We start from the raw sequence: 22,095 nt of genomic DNA, 5'->3' as shown, positions 1-22,095 counted from the left end.
GGGCTAGAAAAGGGGAAATCATTTGAAATGTAAATAAAAAATATATCGAATAAAAAAAAATACATGGTCCATACAACTAAAGTAACATTAATACTTCAAATTTGAATTTAGTTTGTGCTGTCTTGAGCAGAAAATGTGTAAAACATTTTGTGGTACCATGAGACTCGGAGTAGTAGTGTCAGTGAGGAGACACTCTCAGGGACAATTTAGAATGTTTAGAATACCGTGCCAATGACATGAAATATAGTCAGATTGATTTGTCTCATCTCCTGTCTCTGAAAAAGTCTCCCAAGGGTCATTTTATTTTAAGTACAATAGTATGCATTGGAGAGTGAAGATACAGACTCTAACTTAAAAGGGAGTTAAAGATACTGGAATCTTTTTGATATGCTAAGGAGCTCTCAGCAAAGAGTGGCTCTTGTCACATGGTCAATTTAAAAACACAAATGAGCAATTCCACATAGATTTTTCACTGACTGCAAGAACTATTGAGCCATAGTCACCTAACATCTGAATGACGTGGTGGCATCGCTCTGGGAGTCATCCTTCAGTACCTACTAAATTGCTACTGAGCAGGTTCATGTACTGTATACCATGCTAGATCTTAGGGAAACATTATCACTGCTTTATTGAGGTAAAATATATGTAGCATAAAAGTAATCATTTTAACTATTTTAATATTCAGTGCTTTGAAACTTAAGTACATTCATATTATTGAACAAGTTGTTACTTTAGGGTTTTGTTGTTTTCAAGTGGATATTTGAACCCAAATCAAAATCCCCCTGTTTCACTACCTCTTCTTTCCTTGGGAATGCTGATGCATGATTAACAGACACAAATATGCAATGCCCACTACCTCTCCTGCTATTACCTGTTGTTTATGTGCACTGTTGGAGCCATCTCTGCAAGTTGGATTGTGCACATGGCTGGCACCCATAAACTGCCATCCACAGTGAGGAACGCTGTCCTTCCCACTCTCCTAAGATTGCTTCCTCTTACAGTAGAATATGTCTTCTCTCCTTAATTTTTTGCTTTTATCAAATTTTTAATGTCTCTATATTTTTTCTTTGCATGTGTACTGTTAAAACTTTAAAATCGCTGGGCAGTGGTGATGCACACTTTTAATCCCAACACTCAGGAAGCAGGGGCAGAGCTATCTCTGTTAAGGCCAGCCTGGTCATCAGGGTGAGTTCCAGGACAGCCAGGACTACACAGTGGAAGGAACATTTTCTCAAACATACCAACCAATCAAACCAAGACAAACCAAACCAAACCAAACCAAACCAAATGGAGTTTTAGAATCTATTAGATCATTGATTTACAACCTGGGGGTCACAAGTCCTTTGAAAAACCCCTTTCTCTAAAAATGTTAACATAATGATTCCTAACAGTAGCAAATTACAGTTATAAAGTATCAAATAAAGTACTTTTATGGTTAGGGGTCACCACAACATGAAGAACTGTGTGAAAGGGTCATAGTATTAGGAACGTTGTGAACCACTGTTTTGACTTTGGCACCATTCAGTTTAATTAATATGCTAAGTATTTATATACTGGTAGCTTGATATTTTAAAATAATAATATACATAAGTTAAAAGAAAATTATTTTTATTTGCTTCAGGAAAGCTTACAATACCTTACTATTCAGATGTGTCCCTGTTAGTTGTTGTCAGATTCTTAGACTGTGAAGTCTCATTAGATATGGTCATCTTTTATTTCTTATTCCACTCTTTCATATGTTGTCATGTGTCTCCAAATGTCTTGATAAACCTATCTTAGAAAGACTATGATGTCATTGATGGTGCCTAATGAACATTATTTTTTTATGTTGAACATACTTTCTCATTTCTTTGTGAGTTTTCTTTTTTTTTTGGTACAATAAAAAACATGCATACTTGCAGGATTGTTGGCTTTATTCAGATACAGAATTTTATATCACAGTAGAATAATGTCAGATGTCTGCAATGGAGAAAGATTTACTTATTAAAAGTATTATTCTTTAAAGCCCCTGATAATGTCCCTTTAAAAACAATATCATCAGGTGCAATGAGGAGGAATAGACGGGAAGAGAAAAAGGACTAGATTTGTTCAAAATTTTTATATGCGTATATAAAATTCTTAAACAGTAGGAAAGAATGTAAACTGACTTATTGATCCCTCTTTCAATTATATATATTATATTCAATTATATAAATTATATATATATAAAAGAATTATTTATTTTATGTATGAGTACATTGTAGTTGTTCAGACACACCAGAAGAGTGCAATGGATCCCATTACAGATGGTTGTGAGACACCATGTGGTAGCTGGGAATTGAACTCAGGACCTCTGGAAGAGCAGTTAATGCTCTTAACCACTGAGCCATCTCTTCAGCCCCTTCTCCTTCAATTCTTATATAAAGAAACCCCTGTAATCCTTAAGATGCCCAACAATTCTGTGTTCAGTTGTGTGCACTGTTGCTGCTTCTTGGTATTTCTGTTACATATCTTTGTGCTATTCTTTCCATTAAATGATTGTTGGGTATGAACTTAGTGTATAGACTTAGCTTAAATATTTGATAATGAAACATTTCTGACACGTAGGTATATGTTAACTTCCAATCAGTTAACACAGATGATTCTAGAAGCTCATCAGTTTTAAATTGGAATCACTGTTGTAAATAATTTTTGAAGCATGTTTAATTTTTTTGCCATTCTTTAGTTCCCGTTTTACTGGGTCAAGATGATGGGCTGATTTTCATCACAGACTCTTTGAAATATTGTTTTCCCCTTAATTTTCCTTCTTTGTTCCTGTCCTCCGACAGTGTGCTTTACCACAAATTTTTGTCGCAGCATATTTTAATGGCCAAGCTTATGCCCAGGGGACCAATGAGAAGACTGATAAATTGCCAATGAAATTGCCTTCTTTGACCTTGACTACCTTTGGACTGATTGATGATCCTGGACTAAAGATCTATAGACTCTCTGTGGGTATTAAATCAGATTAAAGATCTGTCTTAGATGGTCCAGGCTGTTATAACAAACATATTGTAGATGGGGTGGCTTATAAACAATAGAAATTTATTTCCCAAGCTCAGGATGCTGAAAACACCAAGGTCATCAATTCAGTGACTGGTGAGGTTTAATTCTGTGTAGATAGATGGCTGCTACCGTGTTGTCCTTACTGGCAAAAGGAACAAAGGCACTTCTATGTTGTGCTTTCTATAAAGACACTAGTCTCAGTTTCTTTATTTCTGAATTTCTCATTTATAATCATGCAGTGGTCTCCAGCACCCATCGCATCTCAGCACGTGGATGAGGTGGGGTAAGCAGAAAATGTAAGGTGGGGCCCAAATGAGTTAATTTTATTACTAAGAAAATATTCAGGGCAAACGGTGGTATCTTACAAATCAAATGTAGATATTTTAGACCACATGCTTAGGAATTCTTTGAATGTGTAAAATGCTGAAAGCAAAAATAGGAACTAATTTTGACATTTATTACATGTTTTAAAAATGAAACCAAAAAATTACTGTGAATTTATGAAGTTATTTTTACACACGCATGGTGTGTTACAAAGCAATCTGTGTCCGCCAGTACATTTTAGGGCACAACAAACAAGTTGATTAATGCCTGCCTTGGCCTTCGTCCCTTAGCCAAAGACTGACTTACCTGACTGATTTAATATAATGGTGTATTTCTTTTCTTTTCCTTTTAGATTGTTATTGATCTGAAACAACCTGTATTGTGACTGCTGGCAAGAATTAAGGTCAGTGCTGTGCTTATATTGATTGTGAACTAGCTTAAATAAGCTTTTATAAGAGCTTTTTGAGTCTTTAGCTTGCTGGTTCAGGACATTCTGGCAAAAGTATGGCCAAGAGCAGGATCAAGTACGAACTGTGTAAATCACACTATAGCTCACCAATAAGCACCATTCTTGGCAGTGTTTGTTTTACATTACTTTGGTCATTGAATGTTTTACCTCTGTCACCTCACTAGCTAAGTTTTGGTGAAATAAAAGCACCCTCATTTCAGTTCCTTAAAAGAATTAAACAAAGGCTGGCTTATATTTTAAAGGATGGTTTACTTTCTGAATTATACAGGAAAACATATTTAGTTCCACAATCTGGTCCTCAAACAGAGCATATTACGTAAGGAGAGCGGAGTTGAAAGTGCATTTGAGAATCACTAATGTTAATTAAGGAGCAGAATGTTAAGATGCCGTTTCTTTGTTCTGTTTTCTCATTAGCTGGCTTTTATGAGCCACTTTAAACAGCTTCAACTGGGTTGGAGTAATATCAGAGCCTTCAAGGTCCCTCACACAGATGGGCTTCAAAACCCATTTGTCCCCCTCTGTTTTCTTCTCTAGGACAGAAATTCAGAATTAAAAATAAATTTATAAATGAAATCCTGAAAGCAATGAGGATTTTCATTGCCCATAAAGAGCAGGATGCCAGGTGTTGCTAGATTTGTGCCTGGGCTTTTTGTTAAAGAGTAACGTAAAGAAAACATTGGACTTTCATTCATGCTTACATTAATCAAGAATGTCCGCTCTAAACTCTGTATTTAACTCTTGGAGCCAAAGTGCCTAATATAGCAGGCACACAGTAAATAAGCACTCTTTCTCTCCATAATTCTGATGTCACTATCCTGTCACCAGTAAAACACACACACACACACACACACACACACCACCTTCCCTCTGTTAGATACTATTATTTCTCTTTTGTCTGTTTCAAGTACATATGGTGCTTCCCTATTCTTTAATTTGTATAAAATTAAATAAATAAAACCTGTTGGATTTAAGCCTATTGGTAGTTAGCTATTCAATAAAGATGAAAAAAATGTAGGGTAGATATTTGCTCAGGATGACTTAAAGTCCATTTATAAATCATGTTACTTTATATTTGATATACTTTTGGGTTGAATAAGTATTAAAATACTTAACTTAGCCTAGCCTTTTAAAAAATTATTTTTTAGTATAGTCTAAATAAAGGAATATGCATTCAAATATACTTCATTATTAGTCATAATTATTATTACTTGAATCAATGCAGACAATTTCATACATGTAGATAGTACGTGCAAGGCTCATCTCCCACCCTCTGTTAGCTCCTTCCACCACCTTACCATCCATGTTAGCTCCTTTCCATCCCTTTTTTGCATTCTGGTCTGATTTTTTTATGACCGACCGAGTGTAACACGCCAGTCTATGTGGCCATGCATCTGGAGCTATTCCTTGGAGCTTAGTGGGTCAGCAGCAGAGGCACAGGTGAAAACAGTGACTCCCACTTTCCCCAGAATCAGTCAATAGCCAATGGGTTCATAAGTAGAGGATAGGGCCCCATAAGTCATTCCTCCATCCATGACGGAATGTGAACAGAGCAAGTCTTACTCAGGCCCAGTGCAACTAACTACAGGCGCTGAGTTCATGACTCCAGTGGCTATGTTACACCTAGGGAATATCATTTCAGGGCCCTTCTCCAAGCCTCTTGCTGCTTCTAATCTTCTAGCACCCTCAGATACTTATTCTCAGCATCTCAGACAGCCTTGATTCTACTCGCATACATTCACTGCAAAAGGAGGCGTCTGGGATTGAGATTGAGAGCACTTGTCTGTGTGCATGGTATATATATTAAAAGACACATTAGTACTTATATCAGTTTAGCTCATAAACAGTTCCTTGCTTGGGCCTATGACCTTCCCAGGCATTATTGTTGACTGGGATTTCAGTACCTGACATAGATTGTCTCCTGCGGTCTAGGCTTCAAATTCAGTCAGGGGCTATTGGTTTTCCCCATAACAATTGTGCCATTTTGAGCAGGTGAGTTGTTCTTGCATGGCAGCTTGGTTTTATAATCCATAGGGTTCACAGCAGGGTAAGTCTATTGCGGAGTCCATTTCTCTTGACGGTGTCTGCGTTGCACCTCCCACACTTTGAAAATTAGCCAGCGAGGAAGAACTTTCTAGCTCAGTTCTGGCTTGCTTCTCTTATAGCTGTGGGGGCTGATTTCCTCAGGAATTGGGCCTCATCCTCTAGTTCTTGTGGACAGCCAAGAAGACTCATAAGAACCTTCATTGTATGGGGTAGGGAGCTTTGACACCTTCCAAACCATCAATTCTCATGGTAGGATAACATATCTGGCGCTGTAATTTTGTTTAGTAATTTGCTGCACCTGGGAGCAGCATTATCTCACCATGCAAGGTGTCTCCATTCAATCCCTAGTTATGTCTTTACATTTGGTTTCAATATAGTATGTTTCCATATAGCTTTAAACACACACACACACATGCACACCCACATGCATATGCACGTGCATGCATGCACACACAAAACTTTATTTTTGTTAACTTTTCCTCCACCCTCTTGCTCCCCCTTGCAGTTTTTCCTTGATGTCTTCATCCCATTAGACCCGACATACAGAAAGTAAAATCTAGAGAGCTTTGCCAGATATCTGTGTTTGCATCAGGAATGGTTTCGATGCTTAATCTCACCCTCTGATCGCTTCTCTTGTCTCACTATAGTATCCAAACAGAAATTAGAAATCCCAGCATGTTCTGACTACTTTTCTGAAAGAAAAACTACTAAAGATAAAAAAAAAATTGTCAAGAAAAGAGTATTGCAAAAGTTAATCTAATTTCTTTCCCATCATCAGTGTTGAAAGTTTCCTTTGTGAGAACATGAATATTTTGTGTTTTACCAAGATGTGAAAGGTTATAATAAAATAAATGCTGAGATAATTATGTATTCAAGCAGATGGTGGCCTATTTAAACTAATCGGAACTTTCTAACTGAGAATGAAGAAATTTTAGAACAAGTTTGATAAAGTTATCTACATAACATTTTATAAAAGCAGCTAGACATAGGAAGACTTTTAAAAATAATTTAACTCATCAAAAACAATAGATTTGGTGGGTTTTTTATTTAATTGAGACAAAGTTTTATTTACCCAGGCTGGCCATTTATTGTGTAGCTAGAGTGGCCCTGAACTCCCTGTCTCCCTTCCTCTACCCCAGAAGTGCTGCTCTTCTGAGACAATTGAGACCTTGGAGCACAGTGTTACTGACAGTACACTGGGAAGACATTTTAAATCATCTAGAATTATTGTATGAGGAAATTATCAGGAGACGCATACAGAAAGTGGAACAGTAAACTATAGAGTGCTTCTTTGCAACATTTTAGAGCACAGTTTTGCCTCTTAAAGAAACACAAATTTTCTATTATTATAATTAATAGTGCAGCCAGTCGTGTTTTTTTTGTCTTATGTTGTTTTTACTCAAACTTTTTATTGTAGTTGAGTTTTACCTTAAAAAAAAAAGTTTTCCTTAAACTTAAACTTTGCAGTTTGTAGCTTCCAGTTTGTTGAAAGTAGGATTTTAAATACAGTGTACATTACAAAAAAATCTCATAATTTAACTGCTTCTCCATTGCTGGACAGACATCCATACTATCTTCCTCTAAATAGCCCTGTTACGACCCGCCTTCCACTCAGAGCGTTATTCCAGTATTGCATTTAATACCAACTTTTAAATTCTGTAATCTAAGGACTGAATGTCTTCTGAAGTGGCAAGTATTCTGTGAGAGTGACTCAGAGGACTGTGGGACCCCTGAGCACTTCACTGGTAGCATTTTCCATATAAATTTCACCATTTCAATGCTGGTGTTAAAATGAAGGCTTAATTTTCCCTCTAAAATTGGCAGGAAACAATTATTTCTAATGTGTGTGTCTATCTTTTTTGGTGTGGATGCATACGTGTACATGTATATCAGAAGGACAACCCCAGGTGTTATTCCCTGGGCACCATCCACCTTACTTTGAGGTCTTTCATTGTTATATATATAACAATGTTAATTTTACTGGCTTTGTGGCTTTCTCTTAGAAGATTGTCCAAGTTTATGCTGTGTAAGTAATGATTATATTTTCTATAATTTAATTGATCCAAAGATAGACAGTAGTATTTGTTTTGTAACAGTTCCACAGAGAAGGAGCTCAAGAAACCTGACCCGTGGAAGAATAACTTCTAGGGCCTCCACGTAATTGAAAAGTTTCAGCCGGGCGGTGGTGGCACACACCTTTAATCCCAGCATTTGGGAGGCAGAAGCAGGCAGATTTCTGAGTTCAAGGCCAGCCTGGTCTACAGAGTAAGTTTCAGGACAGCAAGGGCTACACAGAGAAACCCTGTCTTGAAAAGAAAAAAAAAGAAAAAAAAGAAAAGAAAAGAAAAGAAAAGTTTCTCTACATGTGATGTAGAAGTTAGCACACTATTCTAAAAACTTAGGAATATTTCAAGAATTAATATTATTCTTAAAAACCTAAAAGAGATGGATCATAATGTTTTCAGTAAGTATTTTATTTTAAAAATTCATCCTTACTGTTTAAAAATAATCATCTTTCTTTCTAAATTTATGCTGTCATTTACATTATAAAATATAAATATAAAAGGAAAATATTATTGTATGTCAAGGCATCTTAACTTTTCTCCACTCAGACCCATTTCACCCAAGAAATTTTATGTTCCTCTGGTTATACAAAAGAGGTGTACTAGTAAAACCTTTACTGGTATGAAATCAAAACAATTTTATTAAGACATTTATTTTGTTATACATATAATTGTGGTCTTTTACTAAGGATTAAAGAAAATTTGCATATTAATGAGATGGTCATGCCTCGTTTTTACATGAAGAATTAAACTTTGGCTGATTATTTGACTCTCTAGTATATAGATTTTCTTCAACACTCTTCAGAGTTGATCTGTACTTTACAATCCAATATTATGAATGCCACGTCACATAAATACCTAATGCAAACAGCAAGGAACATATCAGAAAGTGCTGGAAATTATTACCTAATCCCAAGCCAAAATTCCTTTAATGACATTTTATAAATTTAAACTCAAATTAACAACTCAAGCAGCAATTTTTACAATCCAACATTCTAACACAGTATGATCTGAAGGTATAGTAATTTGATGCATGCTGAGGCATGGTGGTAGGAAACTATTAATGGCCTCTGGTTCCTGTAATTATGCTTCTGTAAGAATGAAGACTTTCTCAATAAAGGCAGTGCTGCAACCCAGGACATGCAGAGGGCTCAACTCGGAGCCAGGGTTCCAGGCAACACATGTTGGCTTTGCAGAGTGGCAAGGCACATACTGTGGAAAGGGCACATGTACTGTGTTCACTGTGAATCAAGACGACAGTGAATTCATATGACTCGACACAGGCAGGCACTGCCATAAACAGCCCGGATTCAAGACCTATTTGACTTTGAATCGAACTCTGATCATTGAGTATTCAGATACCTTTTTCTTTTGTCAAATGCATGCAGCTCCCACATTAAATTATAGCCACCCCATGTGTCTCATAAGTTTGTTATCTTTTGACCACATTTTTCTTCATTGTATACATGAACAGTCATTAAAATTTCCTCTAATGATGTCAGAACTCTGTATTTCTCTGTCTCTGTCTTTCTGTCTTTCTGTCTCTCTGTTTCCCTGTCTCTCTCTCTCTCTCTCTCTCTCTCTCTCTCTCTGTGTGTGTGTGTGTGTGTGTCTGTGTGTGTGTGTGTGTGTGTTTCCATTGGTGTCCACCTTCCACTCTTAAAGACAGAAAATGTCCTTGGAATTATCAGCTAAGGATCTGGAATATATTGCTTCGCAGGAGCACCTCAACACTGAGGAAAACCTCCCCTCCCTGTCTGACTGGCTTTGGTTAAAGCTCTTGTGTTAGAGGTTAGAAGATCTTGTTATATGCTGCTACTTTGAATCCGTAGATGCTTTCCTCTGAGTGCATCAATAATAATTATATAAAGTTATTGACAGAAGGTTTGATTGTGACCCATGTTTCAGAACAGTCTGGGCTCTGTTTCCTCTGCCTGAGTTGGCTTAGTCTGAGCTGCTGCCTGACCTCTGATGCCTTCTGCACAGAGACTGCTGAGTGTTCCCTGGTTAAATGTATCACCCATAAGATCGGAACTACAATAACTTAGACTTCATATCTCAACCAAATGAGGTGCTATATTACTGTGAATCTTAAAGCATAAGTATAAAAAGTAGCCTTTTAAAAAATCTCTATCAAAAGCATTTTCTTTTCCTAGATTTTATATAATAAATTCTTATGTATCTCTTAGGAAGTAAATTAATGAGGATCTTTAAGTGGATTGTTATAGAAACTTCTAAAATATATGACTGAAATGATACTGCATATGGCCAGAATGTAATTTCTTCATACTGTACTGATACTCTCCCTCTCTCCTGCTATTCTCTTTCTCATCCTCCTGTGTTTGTCTGTTCTATATGCGTGTGCGATGGGTACACATGTCCAAGCAAGGCAAGTCCAGAGACTTGCATTTGTTACCCACCAATGCCGTGCACCTTATCGTTATGCTTTACATAATTAGGGTTTAATTAAGTTCTGAATGGTGAGGTGCATGAGGTTTCCTGTTTGAACTGCTTCTCTATCAATAACCACTGGAGTCCTAGGTATTTAATTGGTATCCCATGAACTCTTTTAAAATTAATTTTACATGTTCAGAAATTTTACATATTTATTCAATAAACATAGCAAGAGCTTCTCTGAACACCACACCATCTTCCCAGCTCTGATAAGATTCTATAACAAATATAATCATTCAAAAGCTAAATAGCACGTCACCCAAGTTATACATACATACATATACATACATATGTATGTTACACACACACACACACACACACACACACACACACGTGTTTGTGTGTGTGTGTGTGTGTGCGAAGAGAGGGTCTATTAGAGAGCTGGGTTGCTGTGAAATGACACACGCTTCTCAGCAAACGTCCCGACGCTGTCTTGGGAAGGAGCTGGGTTTCTCCTCCCACTTCATGGCTTCACACTTCTTTCCCAGCAGTTAACTCCTCTGGGTCCCTTCTGCCATCACTATTTCCAGCTATGCCTGATCCCCCGACGCAACCACTAGGCTATTTGAGGAGTTCTGGTATCCTAACCCTCTGTTCTTTGCTCTGGTAGAGCCTTCTAGAAGTTGATATTTCAAAAATATCTATGTAATAAATTATAAATATGTCAAGTGATAAGCGATTCCAAAACATATCAATGAACTAGGGAGCACCTATGTCTTTATTTCTTATGTTACAGAAATCTTTATTCTTATTTATTCTGTCCCTTTATGCTGGAAAATTTGTGCTGATAGATAGATAGATAGATAGATACATAGATACATAGATACATAGATACATAGATAGATACATAGATAGATAAATAGATAAATAGACAGACAGACATGTTTTAAGAAATAATCATTCTCCCCAAAAATCATTTGAAGCAATATTGCTAATATGTTTGATTTTGAAATTGACACACATAGTTATTCGTTCACACTTTCATGAATGATGCGAAGCTGCTAGTGTCACTACAAACTGGAAATACTCCTTTGTCCTAGGAGGGTTTGCTTTTCTGTGCAGCTTCCTAAAATATGAGCTGTCATAGTGATGCATTTTCAATTTTTATTTCCTTATTTATTGTTGATATATGGTCACTGTATGTAGCTCAGCCTGGCCTGGAACTTGTGACCTTGTGACATTCCTACTTCAGCTTCCCAAGTACAGAATCGCAATCACTGCTGTGAGCTCCAAAACTTTCAACTTTCTTCCTTTTCCTTCTCCTCCTCCTCTTCCTCCTCCTCTTTCTCCTTCTCCTCCTCCTCCTCTTTCTCCTTCTCCTCCTCCTCCTCTTCCTCCTCTTCCTCCTCCTCCTCCCACACTACTACTACTACTACTTCTTCTTCTTCTTCTTCTTCTTCTTCTTCTTCTTCTTTTCTTTTGCTCCTCCTCTTCCTCTTTCTCCTCCTCCTCTTCCTCCTCCTCCTCCTCTTCCTCCTCCTCCTCCTCTTCCTCCTCCTCCTCCTCCTCCTCTTCCTCCTCCTCCTCCTCTTCCTCCTCCTCCTTCTTCTTCTTCTTCTTCTTTTCTTTTGCTCCTCCTCTTCCTCCTCCTCCTTCTTGAGGTAGATTTTTGTATTTGTTTTTCCTCCTACTGACATTTTAACTAGCCATACAAGATGGATCAGCCAGAAAAGGCACTTGTCACCAATTCTGAGAACCTGAGTTCCCTTCCTGGGGACTCCCATGGTAGAAGAGGAAAACTGTCTCCCATGTGTTCTCTGACATCCATGACTGAGTCTGGTGTAAAACAACAATGAACCAGAACAACAACCCTTACACTAAGGAACAAGCTCATGATTTGACTGAAGCAGAAGACAGTCTGGTGATGTGGGAGAGGGGCTGGCAGTCTTACCGTTACTGCTCGTCTCTGTATATGGCCTACTCAAGGATATTATGAATATAAGATCTAGAAATTGCTCCCTTTTTGATAGTTTTGACATAGCGATGAAGGAAGCTGTTAATATGATAGACTACACAAACATTGCCCACTGGAAATATTTTAAAGAAAAAGTGATATTTTGGCTTTTTTCCATATGAGAAAATAATAATCTAGCTGATTCCCTTTTCCTGAAGTAAATGTAGTATCAAGTGACTGCAAAAGATAACCCTGTGGAATCACATTCATACCGACTCAGAGCTTATGATATCAATGCTGCAGGTTTGATGTACTGGCCAGCTAATCTTTATTCTTTTCTTACATTTATCTGAAAGGAAGGATAGCATTTCATAGAATTCAGCTAAGCTTTCTGATTTAAATTTGCCTTACATCACCTTAGGGCAGTTTAGATAGCAAAGCAAGCAGATTTCCTGCTTATGTAAGGAGCTCATCCATTTAGAAATCGCTTACCTTATATTACACTTACTGAAAAGTAAGAATTTATATTTTTGAAGGGTTATATTTATTATTGCTGCTCTGCTCCTATACATCAGTATAAGGATTGTTCAACTTTTGCATTCATTTCAGAATAGAAAAAGAGTTTTTGTTTGTCAGAAAATAACAATCATATAGTACATATATATCATATGTAGTAGATTATACACAGATGATAGATGATTATATATAGGATGGATAAATAGATATTTTAATAGATAGATTTGACCAGTGAATAATGAGAGCTCTTTACTTCTGTGGCTAATTTTGCCTCATTTCTACAGAGGATGAAATTCTCTTCCTTTTTTTAAGGAAAACAAAGCCAGTAATTTAAAAACAGAAAAATATGAGTTGAAAAACTCTTGTTATGTATGACAAAGCAGTGTGGCCTGGATTTTAGTCTGTGCCATTGAGTGTTGTCATGTGACAAGTTGCAGTCTTTGCTCAGTTTTATTTCTTCCTATCACTTCAGATTTCCTTACAAAAGAACTGCATTATGTGGGGCACCAGATGTATTATGCATAAGTCGCCATGTCTTTATTCTCCTACCATGCCATCTCTCCTCCTTTAAGATTTGAATGCCTGTCAAGCAAGGTTTGTCTTTCAAAGATGGAGCAAGTGGTCCTTAGAACATGAATTTGGAAATGAAGATAGGAGTTTGGAACTTTAGTTTGATTGTCTTCATTTTGTGAGTAGAAGGACTTAGTCACACCACCAAGTATAATTTCTGTAACACATTATTCTCTGACATGAAACAGCTTATAAAAATTTAGAAAAGATCTTTATGGAATAAAAAAAATAGAAAAAGACATATTTACCCAACTGTAGTTGCTTGCTTATAATATGCATGGATGAATCATTCTGGGATGGCTTAAGTTAGAAAACAGAGATCTTTGGAGTGATTAATCCATCAAAGCTTTTCCTATTTCTGCTTAAAGAAAAACTTCCCCTGTAGGACAGGAACCAGTTCCAGCTTGGCTGTCACAGCTAATCACCAAGTCCTACAAGCTCATTAGCACTTCAAGAAACATGGATGGTTTCATCTTTAAGGAAATGTAAACCATCCATTACAAATACCATCTCCAGAGTAGAGGATAAACCAAAAAATAGATATTAAAGGAGGAAAAGGTATTTTTCATGGAGAAGAATCTGGACGTCGCAGGTTTGATAATTAGCAAAAGTAAGATCAAGAAAACCATCTTCTACTGTCCATTTTTTATTTTCATAAGTTTCTTCTTCCTATTGTTTAATCGTGTTAGATAGATTTGAAAAATGAGCCTGCCAGCAGGATGTTTTACTTAATGAGTAGCTTAATATCTACAAACCCTTTCCAATTTCACTTTAACTTGCTATTATCTCTTAGGGATCCAGGCCTGTTTGAGACCATCTGGTTGTAACATTGCAGGGGAGGACCTTGGGACTTGGCAAACCTCTGGGGGTTTTTTACTAGTTTTATATATTTGAAAATTAAGGTGTAAATCTTTTCCTATTGGTGTCCTGAATGAAGCATGAACAAGCATCCAATTAGCCTATAAAGTTAATGACCAGAAATTACATTTACATATTCAGTGTTGGCTATTATGCAGACATTCAGTGGATTGTTTCAGATGAATGTTGAACAACATAAGAAATTCCTCTTGTTCCACATTCATGATGACTTCAATTACCTTCAAACATTTCATAGTGGTTGACTGGTCATATATCTATTAGAATTATCTATCCCAAAGGAGTTAAACAAATTTACTGTCCTCTATAAAATATCTTCCTCCCTCTTCCTGCTGACCTGGAATTATTACTGTGTTCCTTTGACTTTGTAAAAACTGAGTAAATATTAGCTTTTTTTATATTTTTTTATATTCTTGCATATGGGCATTTTTGTTCAACTTTCTTTTTTTTTTTTTTATCAAAGAAGCCCAGTAGCAAAAAAAAAAAAAAAATAATAATGTTCTTTTTTTACAAAATTGGAAGAATACTCATTTTTGCATATGTATGAAAGGGATGCACATGTCAAATACAGCATCTAACAACAAACTATAGTAAAAAAGAAGAATGATATAACTTTCTTTTTTTTCTTTCTTTCTTTTTTTTTTTTTTTTGGTTTTGGTTTTTTGGATTTTGGTTTTTTCGAGACAGGGTTTCTCTGTATAGCCCTGGCTGTCCTGAAACTCCCTCTGTAGACCAGGCTGGCCTCAAACTCAGAAATCTGCCTGTCTCTGCCTCCCAGAGTTCTGGGATTATAGGCATGTGCCACCACGCCTGGCTATGATGTAACTTTCTAACACAACCTGTGAAAAATCAAAAGGTTTTAGAATGTGGTTAGTTTCATTTTCTTTCTCAAAAAAAAAAAAAACTTAGACAACTATCTTCTATTTATTCTAATATCATTTTCTCCTCTAAGTATATATATGCCAAGGCTCACTCAGAGATAGAATTAGATGCTCAGTACTGATCCACAAAGCCCAATGGCTTTTACCACATATCTGCATCTCATCATGACCATAAATGGTCTCTTACTCAGATTGTCAGACAATGAAGCCCAATGTAGAAGTCACTAGGTAACATGACCTCACATCGAAATACAATATTGAGCAAATATGAAGACCAGTATAGAGGAGGACGGAAGGAAAAGATGATAGAGACAACTCTCAGGAAATGTCGTAAGGAAACAAGTACTTACTTAACACAGGACAACAGGAACTCTTTATGTTGTTCAACAATATATAAAATCGAAGGTGTGAACTGCTTTTTATACAGTGGACCTGACCACAAGGTCAATGCCTGAAAACTGACAGAATTTTATTTTAATGTTTAATGAAAAATAACCCATCTTGATGAATATAACAATACTAAGATAATAGTAGAATTGAAGATTCAATGAAATGCTAAGGGTACACAGAACTTTGTGAGACGATGCAGAGAAGATATAATTAGCTGTGCCTTAGAAAGATCACATTTTAGAGAATGATTTCAATAGGACCTTTAAAGGCAAACAGAATGCAAAAGGCACAAGAGAGAAGGCCTCATTGGGAAAGGTCTTTGAGGGGTCTAAGGATGCCTAGCATAGAGAAAAGAGTGAGAAGGGAAGCTGAGAGGACCAACAGGTTTGAGCTCAGCTTCTGTTTCTATCCTTTTCCCTTAACTTTGCATGAATATTTGCTCAACTGCTCTTGTGTGTGCCTATTTTTTATATCAATGTGAGAAGAAAATGAGCACATGAAGAATTTACATGCTTTGTGAATATAATAGTCACAAACAAAAATGCTCCTGTAGATGTCAGTTCCTACAGCCTCCATATATGTATGTATATATGTATGCATGTGTATCTGTGTATGTGTATATGTATATATACATATACATTTATATATGTATATATTTAACTTAGATTTTGTGAAAAGAAAAAATATTAGTATTTTAAATGTGGGCACTAAAGATTCCAGCTAGTGCTCTTCATAGCCATATTTATTTTATCTCAGCATTAGTATATAAAATTTTTTATAAGCAGGAAGATATGAGAGGAAAATGAGAGTAAAATATCTCTTCTTAAAATTTGAGATAGAAAATTTGAATTTATAATCCTCTAAAAATATCTTGAAGGGCTCCTTCCAAGGGGAATGGATTAATTGGAATATAAGATGCAGGGGAACTACATGATTAAAAATAAAATCTTTAGACCATGCAAACCTCTTCACAGAGATAGTATTAGGAAAATGAAACACTATATTTTTAAATATGTCTTATTCTGTTTTGTTTTGGGTAAAATAAGCATTAAACCAAAATACATTACACATTCCAGACAACTTGCTAAGAGACTACAGAGAAGAAAATTCCAACCTTTAATACATCCAAGCAAACACCATACTTGAAGTACAGTAACTAGTCCCACAACCGAAAGTCTCTCAGGGCTGTCTGAAAATCTGGGGTGACCATCTGTTAGCCAATTGGCTTTTAGGAGAGAAAAGTAAACATCTTGTTCTTTAAAAAGGCTTATTTTTATTTTTAAGTGTGTGTGTGTGTGTGTGTATCTGTGCGCGTTCGTGTGTGTGTGTGTGTGTGTATCTTTGCGTGTTCGTGTGTGTTTGTGTGTGTGTGTGTGTGCACACGTGCGCGCGCGCAGGAGCCTCTTGAGGGCAGAAGTGTTAGATTTCCTGGAGATGAGGTTACACGTAATTGTGAGCTGCCTGACACGGGTACTTGGAACCAAGCTTGGGTCCTCTGGAAGAACAGTGCATACATACTCTTAAGCACTGAGCCACTCTCTAACCCACAACGTGTACTTTAATGTCAGAAAACAGATTTGTAGCTTGAAGCGAGGAGCCCACTGCAGATCATCGCCCCAAGGGTAGAGAAGGCCCTTCCTTCACACTCGTTTTCTAAAAGGCAGCTCCAGATCCTCTTGGTGAGACTAGTTTGAGTCCTCTTCAACTATTATCCAATTTATATACATTGGGAAAGGGATAAGAAGAAATCCTTAAAAAAAAAAAAAAAAAAAAAGTAAGCATGTACTATTACATTTTATTTCCGGCTTCCAGAACCAATCTGTTACTCTTTAACTGGTGTGATGGAAAATGAATAAAGTAATTGGTTCCTGAGAAAAGTACTCCGATCAGACTTGTGTCTTTGAATATTTATATTTTATTCTAAAAACAAAGAAAAGTGTATATTATGTAGAAAGTGAGGAGTCAAGTTATCACAGCCCAGTGACCTAAGCTCCGCCCCTACTCCTAGGATGGGATCACAGCAGGCTTTCAGGGGGATGGCGGCCTCCCTGAGAACAGAAGGGATAGCGTGAAAGAACTTAATGGGCTCTGAAAATGTGCCTATGAATGGACAGCTCCTTGCCACACTGCGCTTAAACTGCTCAACTTTAAGATCTGCTGTTCTTGTTCAAATGCTAATGACTGGCCATCTGCCCTTTACTTAAATAAATAAATAAAAATAAATAAAAAACCAGCAGGAGCACATTGAAGGTCCTGCGACCTTAATCACTGCCATTATGAGCTTTCTGAGAGTAATCAGCCAGGTTGCATCTGCTGATGAGGCAGAGATCAGAAGATTGCTAAAGACAGGCTTCCCTATAGACAGCCAGTGATTCACTCTCTACCAGATCTACATATGCAGAACCCAAATCCACAGACTCTAAGAATAGCCTTCTCTCCCCATCCTTTCCTCTTTGATTTCAATTTCCTTATAACTTAGTTGGAATTATTTAAAGTGCATATTTGCCTGTAAATATAATTAGAATTCTTAAAAAGGATGTGAAGAAAGCAGGATGATAGTGACTAATACTGGTAGCCTTCACCTACACAAGTGGTGCTTCTCTACACAAGGAGAAAAGAATGTCATGAGGGCTCAGGCTTTTAGAAATGTCATTTCATGTGAATTTACCCTGCTTAGGTTTATTAAATTGGAAGTGCAGACCTAATTTCAAATTATGAGGATGGATGTTCAAAGGAAAACTCTTGAGATCACTTTTGGAGGTATTTCATTAGCAAGGCAAACTGTAATTATTTTTCCTTTCATTAGGTTATTTTCTATCACAGTGTTGCTTCATAAGACATTTTAAACAATATTATATTCATTTGAGCCCGACTGCTAACTTTCAGACTGTTCAGGACTTGTAGTTTTAAATATCATTATGTACTATTACATTTATTTTTCATTTCTCATTTAAGAATCTTAAGCAAAATTCCGTGTATACTAAATTGCATGCTGAGATGTATAGCAGATATCTTTCAGTGGCTTGGTTTATCTGCCAATGTAAGGCTAAAGATATCATTAGAAAAGTAGGTACGTTTTCACTCATTTTTGAAAGTCAGTCATTATTTCCATTCTCCTCCAAAGACATAGAGTTTCTAAATATTCTTTTTTAAATTTCCTATTTTACAATTGAGGCAGGCTGAAGTTAATTCGAGTCTCTGTTACATATGTGAATCATTTACAGATTAAACAAATGATTTATTGAGTACGGCTTTGTGCCAAGAAGTGTGCTGGAGGACAGCAAGATAGGAGTCATACTGCTCACAGTTACCGAGCATGACAGCCTTCCAGCTGTGTGCATCTGCTTTACAACACACTGGTGCAATGCATCGGAGCATGAAGCATACATTTCTAAACCATGACTGTGCCGTGCACTGCAGCATGGCCAGAGAAAAAGGCATGGCTGCATTTGCTACAAAACAGCGTCATGGCTCTGCAACTCAGAGTGTCAGAGAAGTGTGTTATGAAGGTGTGATCTTAAAAGATTTTAAAACCTCATCAATGGGAGTCTGGAGAGAGGGTTTGGTGGTTAAGAGCACTCGCTGCTCTTTGGGAGGACCCAGTGTTGCCTCCCAGCACCTCCATGGTAGCTCGCCACTGTCTATAACTGCCCTCTTCTAGCTGTTGCTTATACCAAGCACACATGTGAAACACATATATATTTTCCTGAAAAATATATATAATGTGACATAGTATAACACACACATATGCATGCATATGTATGTTTATTCAGGAAAATGCTCATATCCATAACATTAAAACATGAATTCTTATCTTAAAACGTGAAGTTTTTAAAAGTGTGGTTATGGTGACCTTGTCTAGGGCCCACTTTGTCCTCATGAGAAACACAGGACATTGTAATAATTTTTATTCTCCTTTCATTTGGCTGTCTTCATACTACCTCTTTATAAACACTGCAATCTCATTCTTGAGTGGGTGGGGGAACATTTCAGTTGTAAGGGCTGATGTCTCTCCTTTATTATTTCTCAGAGAAAGACTATAAAACCTTTGCAGTTTGGAACTGTGTCAGTCAGGGCTTTGAGCCTCTCAAAGAGAACATGAGAAACACATCCATGAGCCACCTCAGCAGAACACCAGGAATCTGTGATTTATGCTTCAGAGCTCACACTCTACCTTGTGTTAGAGAAACATGTGTATGACAAACTGTATAATTGTTTCCATAATTATCAGAGCTCCACAATATCATTCTCAGCATATGTAATGTGACCATACGGCCATACAGTTCAGTCATGCTTTATATGGAGACTTTGTACCAAGTTGTATGTCATATTTAAAACATTTTCGCAGGTAAAGAAATGGCTCAGGGAATAAAGTGCTTACTTTCCAACAAACAAGAAATATTAAATAGAGGGGCCAGGTTGTGTTTATATATTTAGGCATATAGTTACACACATGTGCATAACAGTAACGACTAAAAAAGAAGCCATCAATTTGAGAGCAAGAAATGCATAGGAGAAGTTGGAGGAGGAAAGGGAAAATGATGTAATTATATCTTTACTAAAAATAAGGTGTAGGCTGATCAAGAGAGGCCTGATATCACCCTCTGGTTTCTCTATTCAGGTGTACACAAGTACCTCATACATAGCACATGCATCCCCAAACTAAAAAACAACGAACAAAAAAGTCTTTCAAGACCTTATGTTTAAGGTTTGTGTTCAGAAATTGTCTTCATAAATAAGTGGAGTTTATTAATTCACATTTAGAGAGGATTTGAAATCAACGGGAGATACCTTTCATACAGTATGTCAAGTCGAACCAGGTGGTTGGCTCTTTTCGGCAGCCTCTCTGCCTGTGGTCCAGTTATGAAAGACTGCATCTGTCTCACCAGATGGATATCACTATCACATGAGTGATATGAGGGCCAAGAAGCAGCTATGTTAGGTATAGACATGCATTTCCCAGTCATGCCTGTGCGCTGTCAGCTTGGCCAGAGTAAAAGGCATGGCGGCATTTGCTACAAAACAGCATCACAGTTCTGAAACTCAGCATGTCAGAGAAATGTGTTGTGAAGGCGTGGTCTGTAAGAAGCCTTGTAGACTATGGGAATGGAACCCAAGTCGTGTTGATGTGTATTGACAAATGAAACTCAGATCGAGGGTAACAATGATGTTTTAAAAAAAAATGTGATACATGCTTTTGGATATTCTATATATCAGTGGTACTATGTGATTTGGAGTCACTGACTGATAACTCAAGTCAATATAGAAAATAAGTTTGAAATAATGATTTTTTTTTGCCAGAGGCTTCAATCTGTTGGTTTCTATGTTAGTGATAGGTATTGGCTGACTATAAGCCAATAACTTTGTAGTAGAGTCATTAGGTAGGATTTGCTTTTCATTGTAAGAGGATCTCCTGTAGCAGAGTTTGTTACTGAACTTGCACCTCTGGCCTTCCAAATACTGGGACTATGACCACCGTACCTGGTTCAATTGGGTTCTTTTTAAAAGCTCAGTGTGTAAGTTGTTTTTGGACATTTATCTTTGACAGAATCTTAAATATTCTTCCTTCAGGGTAAGTCTCAGCCAGCTCTAATACAGGCATTGCTTTCAAACATATTACCACAGCTTATTAACAAGAAATGTAAACCAATAAATCTAAGATACCTGGCACTACCACCCATAATTGCTGGGGGTAAAATAAGCATGGTCTGGACTCTTAAGAGCTTCACAGTTGCCTTGCTTGTATATGGAATTATGAATTTACCTTGTGCAATGGAGTAGATTTTATTTTAAAAGCCTGCTAAGGCACCAGTTATATTCTGCTATTTGTAACCTTAACTTAGTATCACTAAATAGTTTTTTAGCCTATTGCTGTCTTCTTACCTTTCTCGTTTAAACTTTTTCTGTTGCACAATACCTTACACCTGAACTATCATAGTGTTTCACTTTATGCTCTAAGCAATAAATATTTAAAAGTTCATTACTCATTCAGTCATAAGTTCCTTGCAAGCAAACCCCTTTTGTCCCTTTGGCTTTACCCTCCCTGAGCCTAACATATTCTGTGAGACAGCTTTGGTGCTAATGAATTAGTGCCTACATTATCATAACTCTTGATCTGCTTTAGGGCGGCACACGGCACCCCAGTGCCTTTAGTGCCTCTTTCTCATTCCACTCATTTCTTTCTAGCCACCCTCTGAAAAGCAGTTGTCTGGTCTAATGCATGATAGAGGCCAGAATAAATTGATGGCAAGTATACTTACCTGTTCTCTGGCCAACATGGGGCGCTTCATACCCACCAATGGTCCTGTCAAGTTCAGCAGTCAATCAAACTGTAAACTATACCTTTAAGGATCAAGATAAATGAGAAGAAATCTCTTCTGCAGACCTTCATATCTACTTTTGGCATTTTATACATTTATCTTTCCCTTGCTGGGTGGTCTGAATGTCCTAGATTCCAGATTTGTTTTCCATAGGCTTGGTTGTTTATATATAAACATAGATGCTTATTGTTTATATTTCAAGTGTAACTTATAAAACTTCTATTTGGAAAAGATATGACTAACTAACTATGGTTGTACATAAAAGGGATGC

The 22,095-nt window shown here is 37.0% G+C and overlaps 1 protein-coding gene across 1 annotated transcript in view; it reads left to right on the top strand.

Annotated features, from left to right (window-relative positions):
- Map2 (microtubule associated protein 2) overlaps window positions 1-22,095 on the top strand; it is a 268,392-nt gene that overhangs the window by 70,639 nt on the left and 175,658 nt on the right. The window contains exon 2 of the mRNA XM_052193488.1: window positions 3,701-3,751. The gene's annotated coding sequence lies outside the window, so the exon portion shown is untranslated. The remainder of the gene's footprint in view (window positions 1-3,700; window positions 3,752-22,095) is intronic.

The sequence above is a fragment of the Apodemus sylvaticus genome, chromosome 9, assembly GCF_947179515.1.
Source record: "Apodemus sylvaticus chromosome 9, mApoSyl1.1, whole genome shotgun sequence".
Classification (NCBI taxonomy): Eukaryota; Metazoa; Chordata; class Mammalia; order Rodentia; family Muridae; genus Apodemus; species Apodemus sylvaticus.
Note: the sequence above shows the minus strand (reverse complement) of the source record. Positions and strands in the feature narration are given on the sequence as shown.